The 24988-nt window shown below is 45.9% G+C and overlaps 1 protein-coding gene across 2 annotated transcripts in view; it reads left to right on the top strand.

Annotated features, from left to right (window-relative positions):
• The window catches only part of PLXNB1 (plexin B1), a 134437-nt gene that overhangs the window by 34910 nt on the left and 74539 nt on the right, over positions 1 to 24988 (top strand). The window contains exon 2 of one of the 2 annotated variants that reach the window (XM_077276275.1): positions 22709 to 22766. The exons of the other annotated variant lie outside the window; for it this stretch is intronic. The gene's annotated coding sequence lies outside the window, so the exon portion shown is untranslated. The remainder of the gene's footprint in view (positions 1 to 22708; positions 22767 to 24988) is intronic. 2 annotated transcript variants of the gene reach the window in all.

Here is a 24988-nt window from a genome sequence, read left to right on the forward strand (position 1 = left end):
CTTGGTGCCTCCGGACAGGTGTGTCCTTTTGGGGGCCTCCGGAAAGGTGTGGCCGTTGGGGGTCGACGGACAGGTGTAGCCTTTGGAGGGCCTCCGGACAGGTGTGGCCTTTGGAGGGCCTCCGGACAGGTGTGGTCTTTTGGGGGCCTCCGGACAGGTGTGGCCTTTTGGGGGCCTCCGGACAGGTGTGGCCTTTTGGGGGCCTCCGGACAGGTGTGTCCTTTTGGGGGCCTCCGGACAGGTGTGTCCTTTTGGGGGCCTCCGGACAGGTGTGTCCTTTGGAGGGCCTCCGGACAGGTGTGTCCTTTGGAGGGCCTCCGGACAGGTGTGGCCTTTGGAGGGCCTCCGGACAGGTGTGGCCTTTGGAGGGCCTCCGGACAGGTGTGGCCTTTGGGGGGCCTCCGAACAGGTGTGGCTTTGGAGGGCCTCCGGACAGGTGTGGCTTTGGAGGGCCTCCGGACAGGTGTGGCCTTTGGGGGGCTTCTGGGCAGGTGCCTTGTCCTGGAGTCTCCGGCTCCCCTTACACTCAGTCTGTGGCTGCGCTGATTGTATGTGAATGTGACTGTGAATTGGGAAACTTTTTACAAAGTCGCAATTTCAGCTTTTTATTGATTCTTAGTATTTCTCCTTTTTCTCTGTTTTTTGAGCATTATGTGACAGCTGCACAGCCATATATGATTTGTGATATTTTGGCCCCACTCATCCACCCCGAATCCCCACCCATTAAGACTATTTACAGGGCATTAACTGTAGGGATTATTGTGTAGTGCGCTCCTTACAGAAGTGCTTTGTGCCCGGTGGTGGGTTACACTCCCTGCTCTTTGGGTTTTGGCTTCTCTCAGCTGGATCAAGGCTAAAGCAGACATAAGGCACGATGGGGCATAATTGTGTATTCATTCTCTCTCCGGGGAGTATATGGAAATTGACACGTTTCTGACTCATTACACCAATATGATGGGTCCAGTCTGTAAATGGTTCATGTTCAGAGGATGAATGGGCGGCCTCTGTCTGCATGTGCTGCGCTCACTACCAAGGTGACCTTCAGGGCCTGGGGAATAATTACTGGGGCTGACTGTAAAAGCCGGGAATTAAAAGCATCCCTTATACAACTGGCCTAAATCGCACATCAGGGGGCATAAAAAAATGCTAAATGTAATATATATAACAGCATGTGTGTAAACATAAATGCTATAATATATTAATATTGCACAACATAAGCAAAACTCTTCTATAAACATTTGTTTTCCTCTTGGCTACAAATCCTGGCCTACAGCTACTTCTGTCTTGTCTCAATAAGTCGGTGCTCCACCATCTCATATTGGGCCTGTGTCCTTTCACCATCATATGTCCACGTTTTGGGGTCTGTAATATGGCTGCAATACAATAGTTGGGTAAAAGTACACAAACATGTCCTGCCATGGGGCCTTTAACACAAGACTGCATTCTCAGTGCTGTTTATGAAGGAGGCTGGCTGATCGGCTCATTACAATAGCTAAGCCAGCCCCCCTCCCGGTCTATGAATTGCAGGGTCAACGTTGGGAGGAAGAGAACTGAGCAATTGCCCAGGGCCCCCAATATGCTAAGGGCCCACAGGGTTTACTGCATTCACTGACTCCTGCTTCAGGACCTGTGGTGACATCAGTCATGTGGCTGTGATGTCACCACATGTCTTCTACCCTGCAGGAGTTTAAAAGAACTGAGCTTTTAAGACAGACTGTTAAGAATTCTACAGAATGTGTCTGTCTATCCAGCGATCATATCTATCTGTGTGTCTGTATGTCCTCTGTGTGTACATATCTGTATGTATGTGCTTTGTGTACATGTGTCTGTATGTATGTGCTCTGTGTATATGTGTCTGTATGTATGTGCTCTGTGTACATGTGTCTGTATGTGCTCTGTGTACATGTGTCTGTATGTGCTCTGTGTGTACATGTGTCTGGTATGTATGTGCTCTGTGTGTACATGTCTGTATGTAATGTGCTCTGTGTGTACATGTGTCTGGTATGTATGTGCTCTGTGTGTACATGTGTCTGGTATGTATGTGCTCTGTGTATGTGCTCTGTGTGTACATGTGTCTGGTATGTATGTGCTCTGTGTGTACATGTGTCTGGTATGTATGTGCTCTGTGTGTATGTGCTCTGTGTGTACATGTGTCTGGTATGTATGTGCTGTGTGTACATATCTGTATGTATGTGCTTTGTGTACATGTGTCTGTATGTATGTGCTCTGTGTGTACATGTGTCTGTATGTGCTCTGTGTGTACATGTGTCTGGTATGTATGTGCTCTGTGTGTACATGTGTCTGTATGTGCTCTGTGTGTACATGTGTCTGGTATGTATGTGCTCTGTGTGTACATGTCTGTATGTAATGTGCTCTGTGTGTACATGTGTCTGGTATGTATGTGCTCTGTGTGTACATGTGTCTGGTATGTATGTGCTCTGTGTATGTGCTCTGTGTGTACATGTGTCTGGTATGTATGTGCTCTGTGTGTACATGTGTCTGGTATGTATGTGCTCTGTGTGTATGTGCTCTGTGTGTACATGTGTCTGGTATGTATGTGCTGTGTGTACATATCTGTATGTATGTGCTTTGTGTACATGTGTCTGTATGTATGTGCTCTGTGTGTACATGTGTCTGTATGTGCTCTGTGTGTACATGTGTCTGGTATGTATGTGCTGTGTGTACATATCTGTATGTATGTGCTTTGTGTACATGTGTCTGTATGTATGTGCTGTGTGTACATATCTGTATGTATGTGCTTTGTGTACATGTGTCTGTATGTATGTGCTCTGTGTGTACGTGTCTGTATGTATGTGCTCTGTGTGTACATGTGTCTGGTATGTATGTGCTCTGTGTGTACATGTGTCTGGTATGTATGTGCTCTGTGTGTACATGTGTCTGGTATGTATGTGCTTTGTGTGTACATGTGTCTGTATGTGCTCTGTGTGTACATGTGTCTGTATGTGCTCTGTGTGTACATGTGTCTGGTATATATGTGCTCTGTGTACATGTGTCTGGTATGTATGTGCTCTGTGTGTACATGTGTCTGGTATGTATGTGCTGTGTGTACATATCTGTATGTATGTGCTTTGTGTACATGTGTCTGTATGTATGTGCTGTGTGTACATGTGTCTGTATGTATGTGCTGTGTGTACATGTGTCTGTATGTGCTCTGTGTGTACATGTGTCTGGTATGTATGTGCTCTGTGTGTACGTGTCTGTATGTATGTGCTCTGTGTGTACATGTGTCTGGTATGTATGTGCTCTGTGTGTACATGTGTCTGTATGTATGTGCTCTGTGTGTACATCAATGTGTGTGTCACATATGATTCATGTATGTATGTAGCAGCCACATTTATACATCTCGGAAGCGCAGACAAAAGTTCATAGGTGTGAACATGTCAGCAATTGCCCAACTAAAGAGCAAAGTGTTGCTCATTCATCGGATGATTGTATTGTTTATACTGTAACAAAAGGCCTTGTTCTCGGCAGCACATCGCACGGTGTAAGCCTCAGATATCATATGTATGGGGACAAATTGATCTACTAGTGATCATCCTGTGCCCATCATTCTTTATCAGCCGGTTTAAAGAGGCCGGGAAACAAGCGTCGCACGGCTTGAATGTTGTCGGTCGCAATCATTTAAGTGCCTGAACTCGGCGCATGTAAATGCAACCAAAATGTTTGCGTGTGATGGAGCAATATATCAGCATTTCGGGCCCCATTTTAAACTTTTACCCAGGGCTTCACTTTGTCTTAAACCAGCCTTGATGAAGAGTAGGGGGCTGGCTTAGCTTGTGAAATGAGCAGTCAGCCAGCCTCCTTCATGTACTGCACTGATGCTATGTCAACACAGGAAATTATATGGAGTTAACGAGGATTAAAAAAAGAATGACAACCCTTATAGACCTTTCTATATATTAGATAAATGTCTGCTAAAAATTGCAGTTTAAGAGGGGTGTACAAGGGGGCTCCCTATTCTTGGTGTAGGAGAAGAATTGGGAATTTTGACTTTTAAATGCACTTTTTGTTCTCATAGGAGCTAAGCTGCCGTCATAGGGTTCTTGTAACCGTTTGCTCCGTTCTCCGCATTAAAAGCGCGTGCACACCTGGCTGCCCTGAGCGTGCATGTGTAAGGGGGATCAGGAGAGATGGCGATTACCCCACAGCTCTCCGACTTACATGGTACTACTAGTTACTTGCTTTACTGCCAGTATAAAAAAAATCCCTAGAAATGTATATATGTATATTATTTTCTATCCCGGACGAGACCCCAATTTCAAACCATGATGCGATTCTGCAAATATACTTTGGTCTTTCACTAAAATATAGAAGAAGAGAAGTAAAACGAATCATGGCCTCCACAAAACTGACCCAAGAATGATTGATGCTCAAGGGAAGGGGCTTACTGGGCATCAACCGGTATGGCCGCCATACGGTCTATAGCAATGAATATCATATATGGCGACCCAGGCCATGTTCCCTGTATCCTCCCTGCCCACCGTCTTCATCCAGCGCACAACTCACGCACGCCGCCGTCGCTGTGCCGCACATTTAGCCGTCTGATGGGATTTGTCATCTAAGCAGACAACCGCTCGGGTCTCCCGCTGGCTGAACAGATTGCTGTTTGCAGAGATAATAAAGGCTCAGGTGGCGGAGGAGAGCAAAAGATTCGCCCCGCGACAGGATCCTTCCTATTTATATTTCTGCGGAAGAAAATAAAAGAGCGCGACAGGTTTCAACTTAATTACTGTTTAACGTTTAACCCCTCGATTGCCGGCGGCTGTAGCTTACACATATGATGGATTAATTAGCGACGGTGATTTATCTGCCGCATCCACAGAGGAGGATAAAAGCGATGGAAATGTCCTTTAAAATGACTTCATTAAAGGCCCCCTTTCCGGTACGTGTGGCGCCCGTTATCGCACATATCGGAGACACGTACGTACACACACTCCTCCATTAGAATCTATGGGGCTACGTATATGTCCGTTCTTCCTCATGGACCGCACATCGGTGTGACCCACACATACACATGTCCGTTTTTTTCCGACAGCACAGGTGGCATACCTGAGACACGTACCAGAATAGAATGTAGAATAGAAATTAAAGACATTTATGTGTTAAAGATGTTCAGAGATAAATATCCGTGAGATATTTAGTTAGTGCCGTGCGTGTGTAGCTTACTGTACATGTATTAACCTAATAAATGAAAAAAGTTACGTGGGATCCCCCCTCAATTTTGCTAACCAGCAAAGGTAAAGCAGACAGCTGTCAGCTGATATTAGCAGGTTGGGATGGTCCTTGGTTATTGGACTCTTCTCAAGCTAAAAATACCAGCCCTCAGCCTCCGCAGAAGTGTACATCACATTAGATGCGCCAATTCTGGCACTTTGCCTGGCTCTTACCGATTGCCCTGGTGCGGTGGTAATCGAAGTAATGGGGTTGATGTCAGCTGTGAATTGTCTAAAAACACAGCTGACATCAAGCCCTGGTGCTAGTAATGGAGATGTGACTATCAGACACCTCCATTACTAACCCAGTAATGGGGGGGAACCACAAAAAAATACAGCCAACAAAAAAAAACACACGGATAGTAAAAACAGACCATCTCACACTTACTTTTTTCAGCTGACTTTTGCTAATGAAATAAAAAAACAAAAAAAACAATCACTTCTCGTCCTGTTCTGTTCAGCTGTGAGCAACTTATGAACAGCCAAAAATTTGGCCACCATTGCTGGACCCATAGAAGTTGTTACTTGGCTTTCTGAGACTCTGCGAGGGCAAATCTGTCTACATATGCAATGACACATTTCTCATTTCTGTATATTCAGTCAGATTTGGCAGTTGTAGTGGTTGCTGTCTTTTTCTTTTGACTGCTACATGGTATCGTACCCTCCAAGAGGTTTTCTTAGGATGACAACCTGCTTCCACATGCCTCATCCGGGCATTTAAACATCATACAGGGGTCCATTAGCAGACCGGTGACATTCTCCCTTCGTTTGAATGCCTGATTTGTAATACTTAATTTGCCCAGTAGTGGCCGCTGCAGGGAAAATGCATAATTGTTACTGCAGAAGTCGGATCTCGAATGATCGTCTGATCGGTGATCCAGTTTCAATTTTAAATGTGTTGACTTAAAACAGAAAATGTGATTGCCTCCCAACTTCTCACCTTCTCTAATTATAGTATATGTATATGAACTAAGAAGCTATGAATACCCTTATAAAACTGCATGGAATTTTCAAAGACCTCAGGGCAGAAAGTGAATTTAAATGGAAAAATAAAGGCATTTTCCAAAGTAAAACATCACATTGTCCTCCGTTACCAATGCAGACGCTATGGCTGCAATCTCAATAGTTTGTGGAATATCCCTTTAAGTGAGTCTGTAGGAAGCTATGGGAAGAGTGGAGGGGAATCAGTAGCTACATGTCACATTGACGTTGGGCAGTGTTAAGTAGGAACCTATGATTGCTTCTTGCTGATGTGTTAACTGCTCATGCCGCTTGTCACGTTACATTTCTATCAGTGTCATGGCGTTGGAGCTGCAGAATAACCAGTGGATCGCTGAAGAAGCAGAATTTCTTTGAGTGATTTAACCAGATTAAAAAAAAAAGTAAAATTTCCATGCAGAGTTCAGCAGCAGGCGCTCATTTACATGTGGCACGTAGCCTCCTGCAGTTTGTGGCAGCTGTCGCGCTCCGCGGGCTGCAGATGTGACCTCCCCCATTATAGCCTGGCATTAGAGTATGATACACTGTGTCTGCGGAATGGCAGGGCTGTGCTATGAATTAATGCTGCCACTTACATATGTTGTGCCAACACGTTTATATTAGATGTCACAGACACGTCCATTAGGCATGTTGGAGAAAGATTCCATGTCAAGTGCTTTTTGCTGGCCCCTAAAAATTTATATAAAAAAAGGCCCCTCTGGTCATAGGGATCGCCTACAGTTTCCAGTTGCCATCCCATGGTGATGACATGTCACAGCAGTGATGATGTCACATAATGCTGAATGATACGTCATTGCTGTATGCTATCAGCAGTACCTGGAAACCCTATGGACTTACTTCGCTGGAACATTGCTGGATTACTCCTGTTAATATTCATCAATCACTGGATTTTCAGTAGAGAAGTTTGGTAGAGGTCTGGCTGCTATTACCCTCATAATCGTTAAAATTGGGGTATTTAGATTATACTTTGGTACTTTCGGCTACATACAATGACCAGTATTTGATGACTATTACTCCCAATAATCTGAGAAGTCTAAATTTTAAAGTGTGAAACCTATAGCTTGGCACAGCGATGGGGTCTCCGGAGATGCCTTGGAGTAGCACCAAGCACTAGAATAGAGTATCATGGATATCTGCATAACACCCAGGCACTCTCCACAATTTGGAGCTTTTAGTGTTTGATTACTACTACTCCCAATCAATTGAGAATTTTGTAGGAGTTCTAAAGAGGGTAGCTGAGAGCTTGTTTGGGGGGTGTAAGTTTGGCACAGCGATGGGGTCTCCGCAGATGCCTGGGTAGGGTTATGAACTGTCACTGGAGCTGCAGAATTGTGCTGGACAAAGAGCAAGTGTTAGGGGCTGAGACACAGACGGAGCTGCAGGATGTTCCCATTTAGTATCCGGGGTCTGTGCCAACATCTTTGCTGACCCATCTAATGTTTCTGCTTCCACTCTGCATCTTGTATCCTCTGTGTATCAGTGGGGCATTTATGGCACTTACAATGTGAAATTTCTAGGTTTTATGTAAATGAAGCAGGTGCTTTGCAGTATTTTAGTATTCTCTTTCTCACCATTTTGCAGATCCATGCTTACTGTCAGTGAATGGCAACATTTTTGTTTATATTTGTACAGATCTACAGAATGTCACAATTTTGTTAGAAATGTATCCAGTCTTAGCTAAATATACCAGTACCACATACAGTTAGGTCCATATATATTTGGACAGAGACAACATTTTTCTTATTTTGGTTATAGACATTACCACAATGAATTTTAAACAAAACAATTCAGATGCAGTTGAAGTTCAGACTTTCAGCTTTCATTTGAGGGTATCCACATTAAAATTGGATGAAGGGTTTAGGAGTTTCAGCTCCTTAACATGTGCCACCCTGTTTTTAAAGGGACCAAAAGTAATTGGACAGATTCAATTAGATTTTTAGTACTTGGTTGAAAACCCTTTGTTGGCAATGGCTGCCTGAAGTCTTGAACTCATGGACATCACCAGACGCTGTGTTTCCTCCTTTTTGATGCTCTGCCAGGCCTTCACTGCGGTGGTTTTCAGTTGCTGTTTGTTTGTGGCCTTTCTGTCTGAAGTTTAGTCTTTAACAAGTGAAATGCTGCTCAATTGGGTTGAGATCAGGTGACTGACTTGGCCATACAAGAATATTCCACTTCTTTGCTTTAATAAACTCCTGGGTTGCTTTGGCTTTATGTTTTGGGTCATTGTCCATCTGTAGTATGAAACGACGACCAATCAGTTTGGCTGCATTTGGCTGGATCTGAGCACACAGTATGGCGGCTCTGAAGACCTCAGAATTCATTCCTGTGTCACATCATCAATAAACACTAGTGACCCAGTGCCACTGGCAGCCATGCATGCCCAAGCCATCACACTGCCTCCGCCGTGTTTTACAGATGATGTGGTATGCTTTGGATCATGAGCTGTACCAAGCCTTCGCCATACTTTTCTCTTTCCATCATTCTGGTAGAGGTTGATCTTGGTTTCATCTGTCCAAAGAATGTTCTTCCAGAACTGTGCTGGCTTTTTTAGATGTTTTTTAGCCTTTTTATTCTTGATGCTTATGAGTGACTTGCACCGTGCAGTGAACCCTCTGTAGTTACTTTCATGCAGTCTTCTCTTTATGGTAGATTTGGATATTGATACCCCGACCTCCTGGAGAGTGTTGGTCACTTGGTTGGCTGTTGTGAAGGGGTTTCTCTTCACCATGGAGATTATTCTGCGATCATCCACCACTGTTGTCTTCCGTGGGCGCCCAGGTCTTTTTGCATTGATGAGTTCACCAGTGCTTTCTTTCTTTCTCAGGATGTACCAAACTGTACATTTTGCCACTCCTAATATGGTAGCAATTTCTCGGATGGGTTTTTTCTGTTTTCGCAGCTTAAGGATGGCTTGTTTCACCTTCATGGAGAGCTCCTTTGACCGCATGTTTACTTCATAGCAAAACCTTCCAAATGCAATCACCACACCTCAAATCAACTCCAGGCCTTTTATCTGCTTAGTTGAGAATGACATAATGAAGGGATTGCCCACACCTGTCCATGAAATAGCCTTGGAGTCAATTGTCCAATTACTTTTGGTCCCTTTAAAAAACAGGGTGGCACAGGTTAAGGAGCTGAAACTCCTAAACTCTTCATCCAATTTTAATATGGATACCCTCAAATGAAAGTTAAAAGTCTGAACTTCAACTGCATCTGAATTGTTTTGTTTAAAATTCATTGTGGTAATGTCTATAACCAAAATGAGAAAAATGTTGTCTCTGTCCAAATATATATGGACCTAACTGTATATCTTTCCTGTCTGGGAAGTTTACTACCATGTGTCCATGAAGGTAAGTAGAGTGTATCAGTCTGAAATCCAGGCTGCTTAGATCAGATGGTGGTCTAGACTGGATGCAATTGTATCAGACCCTCAACTGTGAGAAGTATTGGGCCTTTAAATGTTGTTTATGAGAGAACCCCTTTATCACCTAACTGACCTGATCCTGGGAACGGAGTCCGGTACCCCCAATGTGAATGTTGTGGTGGTCCACATGCATGACCACATTTTCGTGTTCATGTGAGTGATCGTTAGGATGTGTTACCACCTTCATAATTTATCATAATGGGACTGGATTCCCAAAAAAGTGGCCTGGAAGGTGTCCTATCTAAAGGGAGTAACAAAAACCTCCGTGACAGTGGCACCCAAAGAGTGTTTTCGGTGTATGGCGCCGGGATGCCACCCTCGCTTGGCCTTTTGACTCTCCTCTGGTTCATGAATCCTATGATTTCCCCAATCAGGAATGACGGGAGAAGCATAAGACGATTGTTGTGCTGTGGATTACTCCTGTGTATGTGGGTCACCCGGATTACAAATCATTATTCGCAGCCTATATGTATTAGAGCAGATTAGCCCCGGTGGTTGGCACCGCGCCGCTCATTCAGCATGCATAGTGTTATGTGTATATTTAGCTCCCCGGCTTCCAGAATTGGGACTCCGCTCATATATGTAAACTCTCCTGAGGGTCGCGCAGCCTCCGCTGCCTTATTGAAATGTATTTGGTTCAGCGGCGTCTTTGTGTGAATCAGATGAACTAACACACTTCAATCTGTAGGGATTTTTAGGACTGTAAATGTCACCTTCAAAGCAGCATCTGGCCCTCGGATGTGAGCGGGGGGCCGTGCGGTACATGTCGGGGCGCTGTTCTCATTTGTGTTTATATGCAAAGATACAGATGGGAGAAAGCAGAGCAGATACATGTCTTCATTTCACTTAGGGCATTTCCTAATAAAACTTGTAAGAAAGCAGATAAGGTGGGTGGGAGAAGGCACCAAATGTTCAGTTGTGTGTCCCACCCCTTAAAATATCAACCAAACCTTCGGAAAGACTTCAGCTGAATACATCCGAATCATTACTAGAGAAATTAACTGCTACGGACAGTGACCCCATATGAGTAACGATGGCATGTGTACAGTGACCCCATAGGAGTAGCACTCACAGTGCGCTCATAATGGCATGTGTACGGTGACCCCATATGTGTAACACCCACAGTGCGCTCATAATGGCATGTGTACGGTGACCCCATATGTGTAACACCCACAGTGCGCTCATAATGGCATGTGTACAATGACCCCATATGTGTAACGCCCACAGTGCGCTCATAATGGCATGTGTACAATGACCCCATATGAGTAACGATGGCATGTGTACAGTGACTCCATACGTGTAACACTCACAGTGCGCTCATAATGGCATGTGTACGGTTAACCCATATGTGTAACACCCACAGTGCGCTTATAATGGCATGTGTACAGTGGCCCCATATGTGTAACGCCCACAGTGCGCTCATAATGGCATGTGTACAGTGACCCCATAAGAGTAGCACTCACAGTGCGCTCATAATGGCATGTGTACGGTGACCCCATATGAGTAGCGCCCACAGTGCGCTCATAATGGCATGTGTACAGTGACCCCATAAGAGTAGCACTCACAGTGCGCTCATAATGGCATGTGTACGGTGACCCCATATGAGTAGCGCCCACAGTGCGCTCATAATGGCATGTGTACGGTGACCCCATATGTGTAACGCCCACAGTGCGCTCATAATGGCATGTGTACAGTGGCCCCATAAGAGTAGCACTCACAGTGCGCTCATAATGGCATGTGTACGGTGACCCCATATGAGTAGCGCCCACAGTGCGCTCATAATGGCATGTGTACGGTGACCCCATATGAGTAGCGCCCACAGTGCGCTCATAATGGCATGTGTACGGTGAACCCATATGTATAACGCCCACAGTGCGCTCATAATGGCATGTGTACAGTGACCCCATAAGAGTAGCACTCACAGTGCGCTCATAATGGCATGTGTACAGTGACCCCATATGTGTAACGCCCACAGTGCGCTTATAATGGCATGTGTACGGTGACTCCATATGAGTAGCACTCACAGTGCGCTCATAATGGCATGTGTACAGTGACTCCATATGTGTAACGCCCACAGTGCGCTCATAATGGCATGTGTACAGTGACCCCATATGTGTAACGCCCACAGTGCGCTCATATGGCATGTGTACAGTGACCCCATATGTGTAACGCCCACAGTGCGCTCATATGGCATGTGTACAGTGACTCCATATGTGTAACGCCCACAGTGCGCTCATAATGGCATGTGTACGGTTACTCCATATGAGTAGCGCCCACAGTGCGCTCATAATGGCATGTGTACAGTGACCCCATATGAGTAGCGCCCACAGTGCGCTCATAATGGCATGTGTACAGTGACCTCATATGTGTAACGCCCACAGTGCACTCTTAATGGCATGTGTACAGTGGTCCCTTAAGAGTGGCAGCCACAGGGTCCCTTTAAAAGCACTTGCCGTCTTAGAGGAGCACTATGATGGGCATTCTTATGAATGAAGTGTCCTATGAGAGTGACTGTCAGTTCTCCTTTAATAGCACCTGTGTAACTTTTTTCATGGGAGTGATGGCCCCAATTCCCCCATAATAGCACATGCACGGTGCCCCCAAGAGGGCCAGCCACAGTGCCCCCTACGAGGGACAGCGCGGTGCCCCCTTAATAGCACCTGTACAGCTACTTTATGGAAGTGACTGCTCCAGTGCCCCTATAATAGCACATGCACAGTGCCCCCAAAAGACTGGCTACCACAGTGTTCCCATATGAGTACGGGCCCCAGTTCCCCCATAATAGCACCTGCACAGTTTGCAGCATGATCCGGTCTCCATGGGTCCCTTGCAGGGTGTGGTCACAATGGGATGTGTAAGGAGACCCGCCGGGCACATTACCACTTACTCATCGTGTACCGGGGAATGATGGCAGTGTTGGGTTGCATACGGAATGTGCCTGGCATGTCATTGTGTTTGAGGAGGTGATATCATAATTGGCGTTTAACACCACGTACACGTCGGAGCCTAGAGGGCAGGCTCAGGAGTAATCCGGGGCTGCCTGCCGCTACCTGCCCATTGCTGCTACTGCTGCCTTCTAGTTATAGACGTCAACTGTTTACTTTTAGGATCAAATGAAGCCAACGTATAGATTATACACCGGCAATATCCCCTCATTTTTTTTTTTTTTTATAAAAAAATAATCTCCATTTCTCTTGTGGTCCATTCATGGGACGGGTCCACCTAAATAGGGCTGTTCCAAGAGGCAGCGGTGCTTTCCTGAGCTATATGCTCTCTTTACGCTTTGCTTGGTTCTGTGGAGCGTGCGGTGAATGAACCCTTATACATCTATGGACTTGTATACCGCACTATTGACTCTACAAGGATAGCCAGTCAATGCCTTGGGGGTCCCGTACTTGGTGGAGCATATTTGCCCCATTGTTTCATTGTTTGGTGGGTGTCTGGGTAGAGAGACCTCCACAGTCAAAACTTTTAACATGTTGCTGTAACTTCTCAAAAGTTTGACAAAGTTTCCCAAACTTTAAAAATGATTCCTAACATTGCAAGTTATCACCTGTCTGCAGAATAGGTGATAACTTGCGGATCAGCGGTGGTCTGACTGCTAGAACCGACCCCAAGAAGGGGGCTCTGACATGTCCCACCAGAACAGAACAATGGCCGCTCCTGCGCGTCTCTACTTCATTCATTGTCTTTGGGACTGGTCGGCTTTCTCATGTATTCCCATAGACTTTGAATGGAGCGGTGTTGCATGTGCGCGGCTTCCATTCCATTCCAACGAGTAATTTCAGAGACCCCCTTCTCAGGATTGGTGGGGGGTCCCAGCAACTTGCAGCGTTAGGAATAACCCTCCAAGAAAGCTGAGTGAATGGCCCATAGAGGTGGTGCTAAAGGGTACCATCCCCTTCCACATAGGTTGGCGAGAACTTGTGCAGGACTACCCTCCCCTGAGGAGCGGCATTTTTAGAAAAGGATGAAAAATTGCAAATGGGCACCGTTCTTACTGTCCTGGCAAAAGCCAGTGCCACAGTAGGAGGATGGGTAATGTGATGTGTCCTTTCCTCTCCCATATATGCCCCCTCGGCTGACGACCCACCCTGTCACAATGCCGCATCGGCGCCCATATTTCTTGCCATCCAACTTTCCCAGAAATAGAACATGCAACTAACTTCAAAGACGAGGATGATTTAGGACGTTGTTCTACTGATTTATTTTTATTGAGGGGTGTGGACTTTTCTGTGTCTGGATTGTAGAACTCTCATCTCGTGGAAGTAGAAGGACACAATGGACCCTTGTGTCAAAACATCACATCTTGTTTTCCTTGGTTAAAAAAAAAAAGTAGTTTGAGCAAAATCCACAAACTCCCAACTTCAGTCTTGTTTAATTTGCCAAAGTCCTAAGTCAAAAATACAAACACTTTCTTCCTGGACCCTGCCCCTCTGTAATCCACGACTAACCGTAAAATCCTTTATAATCTCCAGGTATTTCTGTAAAATTCTCAACATTTCCAAGACGCTAAAGTGGATCTTCAATTTATCTGACCACGCATATTCGATACATATCTGCCAAAAACGCAAATTTTCACCAACCGGACCACAGTTCTGTGTGTATGGTGCCTCCTTAAAACCCTCTCCTAAATGCAGATATTGGTGGAAATGAAGGATTGGGCATGTCGGGCTTCAGCTGCCTAGTCCTTTTCTTCTTGTAGAGGTAAGCTGCTGCCAGAAGATGTTTTTCTTGTGGATAATACATGCATGCTCGGTCAAGATGAGCATACATGTATATGAGGGAGTCAGAAGAGAGAGCTTAATATAAATGTCCAGCTTTACTGGTCCGATGTCTACTCCTTTCCACCAGAGGAGCCACAGAGACGGGAAAGGGAGAGAGCAGAGGCGACAACTCTCATAGGCCCAGGTTACTTTTTGACTAAACCCTTACCAAGCGGTTTTTATAGGGTTGACCCTCTTGTTGTCCGTCTATGGGGGATGAGTTCAGGACCCCCATACACATTAGATTTAAAGTCGGCTGATTTTGGTGGCACTGGCCCACCATCCATACAGTTGATGGTGGATATATAAGGATCAGGCATGTTGAGTTACAATGCCCCATCCCTTTGTTTCACAGGGTGTTTTGGCAGCTGCTTAAACTACTCGCCCTATTAAAAACACATGAACGCTCAGCCAAATTGAGCGTGCATCTGTATCGGGAAGTCGGGAAGTGCAGCTGTCACTCAAATGTGTATTTGGCCGACAACTATGGGTGTGTTGGCACCTTAACAAGACATGGTTACTTCTTTTAGCATCCTAATTGGCATAAGGGGGGAAAAAGATGCCCACGACATTTTCGCCCGAGTTACATCCTTTACATTATGGATTCATATAGGAGTAACTGTAATTGGGAGCGGTGTATTTGCTCCCGGTTCGTCCCTACCTGCCGCCTCACCCCTTCCCACACCTCTGTGTCAGGCCTCTTGTAAATGAAGCTTTTCTTCATCAGAGCCAGGACCTAGTGGAAAGTGCCCACCCTGCTGTGGTCGGGTGATGCAGCCCTTCTGGTGGGGGCGACACAGACCTGTGTGTACTTTGGCGCAGCAAACTGCAAGTGCAGCCCTGGCGATTTCTCCTCATACTGAGGCTTGTGTGTACGGGACACTGACCCTCCGACTGACCCGATTCTTCTGCAGTCTGAACACAGTGTCTATTTTCCTTCCTTCATCAGCCATCGCTGGGTTTCCTATTCGGGTACACAAAGACGTCTCGCAGAAGAAATCTCACACATCAAATGTGCTTGTAATTAGCACTTCATCGTGGCTCGCTAGCCGGCTGTGCACACAGGGGCAGGGGCACTCGCAAAGTCTAAGTATATTTTTCCCGAAAAATCATTAGATATTGGAAGTTGTATGTTCTAATCTGTTCTCCCTAATCTGCAATTAGGACTCGTGTTCCAGATTGTCAAGAAAAATATATAAGTGGGGGCGTACATAAAAAAGAGATTAATGCCGCTCTGCCCCATCCACTGCTCCTCTCTGCTCAACTCTGCCTCTGCTGCTCCACCCCTGCTCCATTCTACCCCATCTATGCCTCTGCCTCTCCCCATCCAGAACTCTGCCCCTTCACCCTCCACACCTCTGCCCCACCACACCTGTCGCTTCCTCCACACCTCCCTCTCTCTCTTCCTCGGCTCCTCTCTCTCGCTCTTCCTCGGCTCCTCTCTCTCGCTCTTCCTCGGCTCCTCTCTCTCGCTCTTCCTCGGCTCCTCTCTCTCGCTCTTCCTCGGCTCCTCTCTCTCGCTCTTCCTTGGCTCCTCTCTCTCGCTCTTCCTTGGCTCCTCTCTCTCGCTCTTCCTCGGCTCCTCTCTCTCGCTCTTCCTCGGCTCCTCTCTCTCTCCCTCGGCGCCTCTGGCTCTTCCTCGGCGCCTCTCTTGCTCTTCCTCCGCACCTCTCTCGCTTTTCATCGGCGCCTCTCTTGCTCTTCCTCTGCGCCTCTCTCTCGCTCTTCCTCCGCGCCTCTCTTGCTCTTCCTTGGCACCTCTCTCGCTCTTCCTCGGCGCCTCTCTCTCGCTCTTCCTCGGCGCCTCTCTCTCGCTCTTCCTCGGCGCCTCTCTCTCGCTCTTCCTCGGCGCCTCTCTCTCGCTCTTCCTCGGCTCCTCTCTCTCGCTCTTCCTCGGCTCCTCTCTCTCGCTCTTCCTCGGCTCCTCTCTCTCGCTCTTCCTCGGCTCCTCTCTCTCTCTCTTCCTCGGCGCCTCTGGCTCTTCCTCGGTGCCTCTCTCTTGCTCTTCCTCCGCACCTCTCTCGCTTTTCATCGGCGCCTCTCTTGCTCTTCCTCTGCGCCTCTCTCTCGCTCTTCCTCCGTGCCTCTCTCTTCCTCCGCGCCTCTCTTGCTCTTCCCTGGCATCTCTCTCGCTCTTCCTCGGCGCCTCTCTCGCTCTTCCTCGGCGCCTCTCTCTCGCTCTTCCTCGGCGCCTCTCTCTCGCTCTTCCTCGGCGCCTCTCTCTCACTCTCCCCCTTTCCAAGCCTCTAGCATGCCCACTTTAAATCTTTTCCATGCCCCATAAATGTTTGTTTGGATCCTGGGGCTTCTAATAACGGAGCACCTTGGAGTCCAGCACTAGAAATCTTCAGGAACAGCTGCTTTCTGGAAGGTTTCAGTGTTGCCCTGGAGATCTTCTAACTATTCCGGGAGTCCATGTTTGTTTGCCTCAGACTCTAAATTTGAGAGGAAAATCTTGTACTAGTTCTTACGGCCCAGTTGAATTACAGGGGCCCCATAGTATCCGAATGGACTCGCTGCTGTGGAAGAATTTCCATTACTATGAAGATTTTCTATTGAGAACTGTGTAACCACTATAGGGCGTGTGAGGGCAGACAGATGAGTTGTCACCGAGCTTTTCCGGGGACACTAGTGAGCTTGCGGCACCAGGGTCGGCGTAGCCCACCTTGTCATTTAGAGGTTCCTCCAGTAGTTCCAAGATTAACAATAATTGACCTCAAATTTGACAAGAAACCCCCCCGCCCCTTCACAAAAAAAGTATACTTTGGGTGGCTTCAGGAAAAGGTGGACACCTCCCAGAAAAAGTACCCATAAAATTGACAAATCTCCCAGTGGAGATTATCAAAAACAATTGCTCCTGGAAGATTTCTAGTGCACAACGCGGGGGGTCCCAAAGCCTCACAAGTTGGGGTCTGAGGAGAGGACGTGGCCTTGGGAAAGGGGACATCTCCCAGTGCAGGGGCTGCAAAAATTGCCCTAGCAGTAGGCAACCCTATCTACAGCCAGTCACTTGCCATTAGGATGGGTTTGTTCGCAAATTACCTGTAACCCTTTGTGATGAGGAGGACGTGGAGGTAGACCTACGCCGTATAGATGTAGGATGAGCCCTTTCTCCCCTGGGTCGGGTGAACCATAGTTTGACTTTGCCTGGCACATAAATGGTTAACAAGAAAATGTAGGATTATGGGCAGAGACCCCTCCATTCTGGGTTTGCCGAGGAAGCCAAGAAGGTAACAAGGGTGTCTGAAGCCATCGGAGGCCGTGGCGGGTTGGCTCCGGTCCATTTAACACCCCTCCCTGTGAATTTATTTTTGTCCTCAGCGAAGTTCATTGCGTTGGACAAAATTAAAGCTCCAGCAGCGAAGAGCAGAGAAAATAAACTTTTCATTGAAATGTGAAAGATGAGTTCTCAACGTATGAGATAGCGCTCACGCGGGCCGCCGTCTACGGGGTCAACTGAAGGGGACGCACTGGCCATAGAAGCGCCCAATTGTGGATGTAGTTTGTACACGCTCTGCCTCTGTTCTTGGGACTGTTTCCAAAAAATCGAGACACTCCTGACAAATTTGGGACAGTTGGGAGGTATGCACGGAGCACTCGCCCTTTAATTTTCCCATAATGGTAAAGCCACTGCTCTACAACAGTTCTTGCCCTAGTGCCCTAATGGCCCTTACATACAGTGCCAATCACAGCCCCACTACCATGGTTCCTGCCACAATGCCCCATAGCACCGCTATACAACAGTGCCCCCATAACCGTGACAGCCACAACTTTTCATCTACATGACCTGCCACCAGTGTTGGACAGGGGTGCCAAGGGCCCACCAGTAACATTGACATTGAGGGACCCACTTTTCATCTACATGACCTGCCACCATTACCAGTGACGGTTATAATTACCCCATTAACAGTGCCACCTATTGTAAATAGCATAGCAGACATCCACTGGTACCAGTCACCTTGCCCCCATCTAAATAATCAGAATACCCCCTCATAACTTTTAAACTTTTGTTCTTATTTTATACCCAGCAGCACTATCCTTTATTTAGACCACCACAAGTGCCCCCTTAAAGGAACCATATACACGAAAAAAAAAATCTAATCAATCTTATCTTTTATCCTATCTATTATTGCTAAAAAGTGAACTGTTCTTAATGTATAAATATTTATATACAGTACCGTGCAGAAGTTTTAGGCAGGTGTGGAAAACATGCTGCAAGTGCGACCAGCGTTTTGCATTCATCAATTCTACTAGGTACATTTGTCACTCAGTTTTTGAAGGAACTCGGCAGAAGTTGGTTCCAAACATCTTGGAAAATTGACCCCAGATCTTCTGTGAATATCGCTTGCTCAAGTGATCCCGCCCCCACAGAGCCCTGATCTCAATATCGTCCGATTTGTTTGGGTTCACATGGAGAGACAGAAGGAATTGCACAAGCGACATCCACAGAAGATCTGGGGTCAGTTCTGCCATGATTTTATGTAAATAATTCTAATAAGAGAAGATCAGCCATGTCCCCGCTCCTTCTCTTCGCTGTCTTGTTTGTGGCTGTGAAACAACTAGCTGCAGCAGGAGCCTCTCCCCTTTGCTGTTTCTGCAGTTCCACAAGCTAAAATCATTAAAGGGGTCAGGACAATTTCTAAAAAAAAATTTTTTTCTGGGCCTAAAAACTTAACAGGCAGGTAGTTGCTAACTACCTGCCTGTTCTACCCGGCGCCAGCATAGAGCGGTCATTGAGCACTCCTGATGCTCAACGTCAACAGAGCAGCTCTTCTTCCTGACTGCTCTGCTGATGTCATGCTGATTGACAGCCGGCTCCCCGCAGTGAAAAAGCAGGGAGCTGGCTATCAATCAGCATGACATCAGCAGCCAGACCCTATCAACAAAGCAGGAGAGAAGCCACTTCTCTGTCGACGTGATGTCACCGGAAGCCAGAAGCAGCCTGTTACCGCTCTGTGCCGATCTCGGCTCAGGCACAGCAGGCAGGTATTTAGCAGCTACCCGCCGGTTTAGTTTTTAAGCCTAAAAATAGTCCTAGACAATCCCTTTAAGTCCCACTCTTTGCTGATCACCAACCCCAAAAAGGGACCAATCAGCAGTAGATGAACCCCATTGTTCTCTGCCGGATTTCTACATGACTGGTTGATCCCGGGAACATGCAGAAAACGCTGCAGACAAACAATCGTGGCAAATATTCCTTCTTTAATGTCACTGTTAATTACTTTAAATCCTTGAACAGTTTTATAGGGAAGCTGTGGTTGTAGTGTTGATCACCCCCAGCTCCCCATCAGTACATTTCGGTGCCCCCATAACTGAACCATTTCTATGGTGAAACTGATCCTTAGTGACATTAATAGGATTATGCGCAGCAGTTTACAGTCTCCCCGGAGGTCTTGTACGGTGCAGACCGGGGGTCTGAGACATCGATCCGCTCGGTATAGATCTTTCCACCTGTGGCATACACTTATTAAATTATCCTCCGACCTTGTCCCGTCAGAAGCTCCTTGACATCGTTCACACCGTAAATCACCGCTTTTCTGCGCGACACGCCGTCCCTTGGCTCGCACTGTCCATTTTATAATTGAACCTGGCTTATAACATAATGAAATTACCATTTATTAGCGGCTGGGAAGTCGCCCGTCCCCCCGGCTGCCCCCGTAATGGTTCTCGCTTCTTTTTACAGATGTGGCGATTTGATAAAGTGCTCATCGCGCTGATTACAGACTGATCCGATGTGACGCTCTCGCACTTAATGAGCCAATTCCAGAACAGACGAGATCCTGATGCCTCCGATATAAATCTGGGGGGGTGCAGATTAACCCCTTTAAAGAATTCTTCATAAAAAAAATCCCATATCTGATACTCCAGCGCCTACAGATGGGTGCTACATTCTAGCCGTGTCATCCAGCTTTTCCACGCTCAATTCCCCCATTCATTCGCCTACTTTTGGGTGGGTTTTGCTAAGTCCCAACCTTTATCTTGGCATTTGAGTTAGAATTAAAATATTTAGTCAGTCCTGAAGTGGCCCATACTCGGACCTTGTTTTTTAGACCTCTAAATTTGGCCTTAAGCTATTTTTTTTTCTGTACTGTCCCTTTAAGATTGTGCAGTCTTATGTGAATAATCCCTTTTGGTTCACTAAAAAATTTCAGATTTCAGAGTTTTACGCTTCTGGTATCCCCAGTGATCAGCTCTGATCTGCAGAGGATCTTTGCAGCAAGTGTTCAGTTTTCCTGCAGCGCCTCCGCAGGAGAAATAAAGCATTACACCCTTCCTAAATTTGTGTAATGCATTGATGTGCCTGGATTTTTTGGGGTAAGGGATTCTCTTAGTAGCTGCACTTTCTGATAGATGAGGTTCTCTCCTAGCGGAGGTCTCCAGGCTGGGACGGTCCAGCTGTAGGAGTAGTTTCATAGCTACCACTTCTGTTCTACAATGGGGGTGTACATCGACTGTGGAAAAATGGGGGTCGGGGGGCTTCCAGATCCATCCGTATACAAGATAAAGCTACATTCTAGAAAATCACCTTGTGTTCGCTGGAAATAATAAGCCCCGTCCCTAAACGTTGTGCCAGATGTCCGATCGCCTCTCTGGCTGAAGTTGGCACACAAGAATTGAAACGTTTAGGAAACTGGGCTTCCCTGATGGGTCTGCAATGCTTCTCACCGTCGGGCTTCGTTATGTGCAGACATTACTAACGAGCTTGGAATGTAGTTGTCTTCGCTCTGCGAAATGAGCCTGTCACGCCGCGCTGCCCCTTATTGGCAACCATTAGCCCTCAAACCAACCCGATAAATTATTCACGTGATCGCGGCTGTTACATGCGATGTGCGACTCTGCTCTAATTTATTATTCTCATCCTGTGTAATTACATAATGGAGACCATAGGGGGCAGCAGTTGGGTAAATGTTTAGTACAAGTAAATAGAGGTAATTTGTAATATATGTTTGGCGATGGGTCATCCTATTTCCATCAAGAAAAGCAAAATGTCAATAAGGAGAGGAGAGGAGGGAGATGAAGCTGCAGTTAATGGCTGTGAGAGAACAGCACAGCGCCGTGTACTGTATAGTGGTCATTCTTGGGTACTGCAGCTCAGATTACATTACTTGTATAGGAACTGGCACCTTCACTGACCTGATATTGGGCCCCGCTGTAAAATCTGTAATGGGGGTCCTCTCCACCCCACCCACCTAAAACGTATCATTTATATTAATGCTGTCTTCTGCAAATTGAATAATCTTTTTGCAAATGGGTGACTATTAAAAAGTTATAGGGCAGCACGGTGGCGCAGTGGATAGCACAGCAGCCTTGCAGCGCTGGAGTCCTGGGTTCTAATCCCACCTTGGACAACATCTGCAAAGAGTTTGTATGTTCTCTCCGTGTTTGCGTGGGTTTCCTCCGGGTACTCCGGTTTCCTCCCACATTCCAAAGACATACTGATAGGGAATGTAGATTGTGAGCCCCATTGGGGACAGCGATGATAATGTGTACAAACTGTAAAGCGCTGCGTAATATGTTAGCGCTATATAAAAATAAAGATTATTATTATTATTATTATTATTATTATAAAAGGCAACTGCTTAGAATACAATCCCATAATTTATAAGTTTAGAGAGCTACGTTATGAGTATTGTTGATTCTTGGTATTTGACGTCTGCATAGTTGACCAGATTTTAAGACTTAATCCCAAACTAGAAATATGTCTGAATAGGGTCAGATCAGTGGCGGCCGTACAATGCCCACTGTGTCCTGTAGGGTCAACTAAGAGGATCAGGAAAAAGGATAATCGTGTTGTATGGTCGATATTAGTAGGTTCCTTGGGTCAGGCTTTATTAATAACGCTCGCCCTATAATAGACCAGTCTTTATTTTTTTTACTTTTGAGATTAGATGGAATTACCGGGTATAATCCACCAGCTGACTAGTGACAATCACTCAACCGATGGTCAGATCTTGAGATTTAAGGGGTTGTATGACATTAAAAAGCATATTTTCCTTCTATCCAGAAACGGCGCCCCCCTTGTCAGTAGGCTTTGTGCAGTATTGCAGCTCAACACTGTTCCCTTAAATGCTGCAATACCAGATACGGCCTGCGGGCGGTAGTGGCGCCATTTCTAAAAGAAAGTTCATGTTAAAGGAACAGTACAGTTGTTAACTTGCCATCCTGCAGTGGCTGATAACAGGACACAATACATAATGTTCTGTACATGTACTTTAAAAATAAAGTCACTTTCTAATATGATATTTCACCTCCAGTTTTTTTTTTTTTACATCTTTTTAATACAGCTCGGCGGACTACCAGCAGGGAAGGCCGGATTTCAGACACTTCATAAAAGGACAAATGGTGAGTGCTTCTTCCTAATTTGCAAAACGGATAAGGGGTTAAAAAAAAAAAAGAGGGGGGCCACTGAATCCTGAAATATTTCCCACTGGTTGATGCCAGTTCTTGTAGTCAAATACTCCAGCTACTAGCCAACAGCCCCTGCCTTTATGAAAAAAAAAAATTATAATTTGCAATTGTTTTTTATTAAAAATGGTGCACCGCTTCGCTTCTAAAGCCTCTGTGTTCCACTGCCTATTGCTGGCTGCAGAATGAGTTAAGTGAGGATCCATCAGTGATCCACTATGATGGTCTAACGGGGAGTTTATAACTCCTTTTATCTGTCTTTCTACCTTCTCATAGCTCATTTATGACCACATCAAAGTTGGATGTGCAGGAAATAATAACAAAAAAAAAAATGTAAAAGCCAAACAGTGCAAATGTTTTAATTAAACTCTACTGCAAAAAATGCATTTTGATTGATTGTAACCAAACGTGGAGAATCCCTTTAATTACCAAACAAAATAACATATTATGGAATTGCTACTTGTGCATATCAGGGATATCCTCCGCGATCCTGTTCTGCTGCCCCTGACCCTCCGTAATCATATGAATGAAACTTCTGCTGCAGAAGACACCGGAGATACATTGTATCGCTCCATTATAATATCTGCTGTGAATTACATCCCCGTCTGTAATTTCCCTTCATTTATTCCCCCTTGTTCTTCCTCCCTTCCCTTCTCCTGCCCATTGTATCGTGTGATTGCGCTGTATAGAGACTCGCAGATCATACCTTATCTTTACCTCTTATTTTTAGATTCTTCCTTTAGAAATCTTGAAACCCCAATTAAGCACATTCATTTGACTGTCAGAACAGCCGCTGCCGGGTTTCTTACAAACTGTGACTATGCTCGTACTATAATGTAAAAAAAAAAATATGCAGCAACAGCGCCACTCTTGTCCATAGGCAGTGTTCGGTACTGCGGCTAAACGCCCTTTTCTTCAGTATAGCAATATCAAACGTTGCTTTAAAAAAAAAAAAAAAAAAAAAAAAAAAAAAAGTCATGTTTCTCTAATCCCATATGTGTGAATATTTTGGGGAATTTTGCAATAGAAATTGAATGCATGTTGGCCTCCTCCAAGAATTGGTATCTTTTTAATCTAAATATTCAGGGATAATGAGAATCTTACGTTGGACACGATCATGCAGGTGATGAGAATCACCCATGGGGACAGTTTTCTCCTGCAGTGGCCACTACAGGAGAACTATGGTATTACATGTGCCTCATTTAAACACACTATTTATTTTGCTCACTCGTATAGCGCCATTAATTCCAGAGCGCTGTACAGACATTATCAGCACTGTCCCCATTGGGGCTCACAATTTAGATTCCCTATCAATATGCCTTTGGAGTGCATGGTGGAGCTCAGTCCTCCACCGCACCTCTGCTGGGACCCCATTGGTTTCTTGGTTTGTACGATCTGGAATATGGGTTTTTGGCACGATAGCCCCTTCTAGGTGTATTTTCTGGGCAGATTAGGAGTATTCTGCTCCCCTTCACTTCTGTATAGGAGAATGGACCTCCACGTGCTCTCTGGGACCATTACTTGCTAAAGGAGGTACGGCATCTACAAAACTCCTCCTCTAAGTGAGGGCACACTAGTGATCACCGGATGGATGAAGGTGCAGAAGCTGAAAACCTCCCAATCAAAGGAAATCTGGATCAAATGCAGGAAATCTGCCCGAGTACAGTTTATTCCTACAGTGACCACTACAGGGGAAATGTGGTATTACATGTGCCTCATTCAAATACGTGGTGGTGCTCAGTCCTCCACGGTTCATCTGCTGGATCCCTGTAGAGATTTCTTGGTTTGCACAGTCTGGAATATAATACTTTAGGTGTATTTTCTGGCCACATTAGGGATACTCTGTTCCCCTTCATTAATGTGTAGGGACATTGAGCTGACATTCTCTCTGGGACCATTACTTGCTAAAGGAGGGACAGCACATACAGAATCCCTTTTCTAAGTGAGGGCACACTAGTGACCACTTGATTGCTGAAGGTCCAGAGGCTGAAAACCTCCCAATCAGTTGTGATCGCCAGTGAAATCCGCATGTGGATACAGTTATCTCCTACAGTGACCTCTACAGGGGAAATATGGTATTACATATGCCTCATTCATCTACATGGCGGTGTTGAGTCCTCCACAGCTCATCTGCTGGATCTCCATAGATTTCTTGATCC

This window comes from Ranitomeya variabilis, chromosome 8 (assembly GCF_051348905.1).
Source record: "Ranitomeya variabilis isolate aRanVar5 chromosome 8, aRanVar5.hap1, whole genome shotgun sequence".
Taxonomy (NCBI): domain Eukaryota; kingdom Metazoa; phylum Chordata; class Amphibia; order Anura; family Dendrobatidae; genus Ranitomeya; species Ranitomeya variabilis.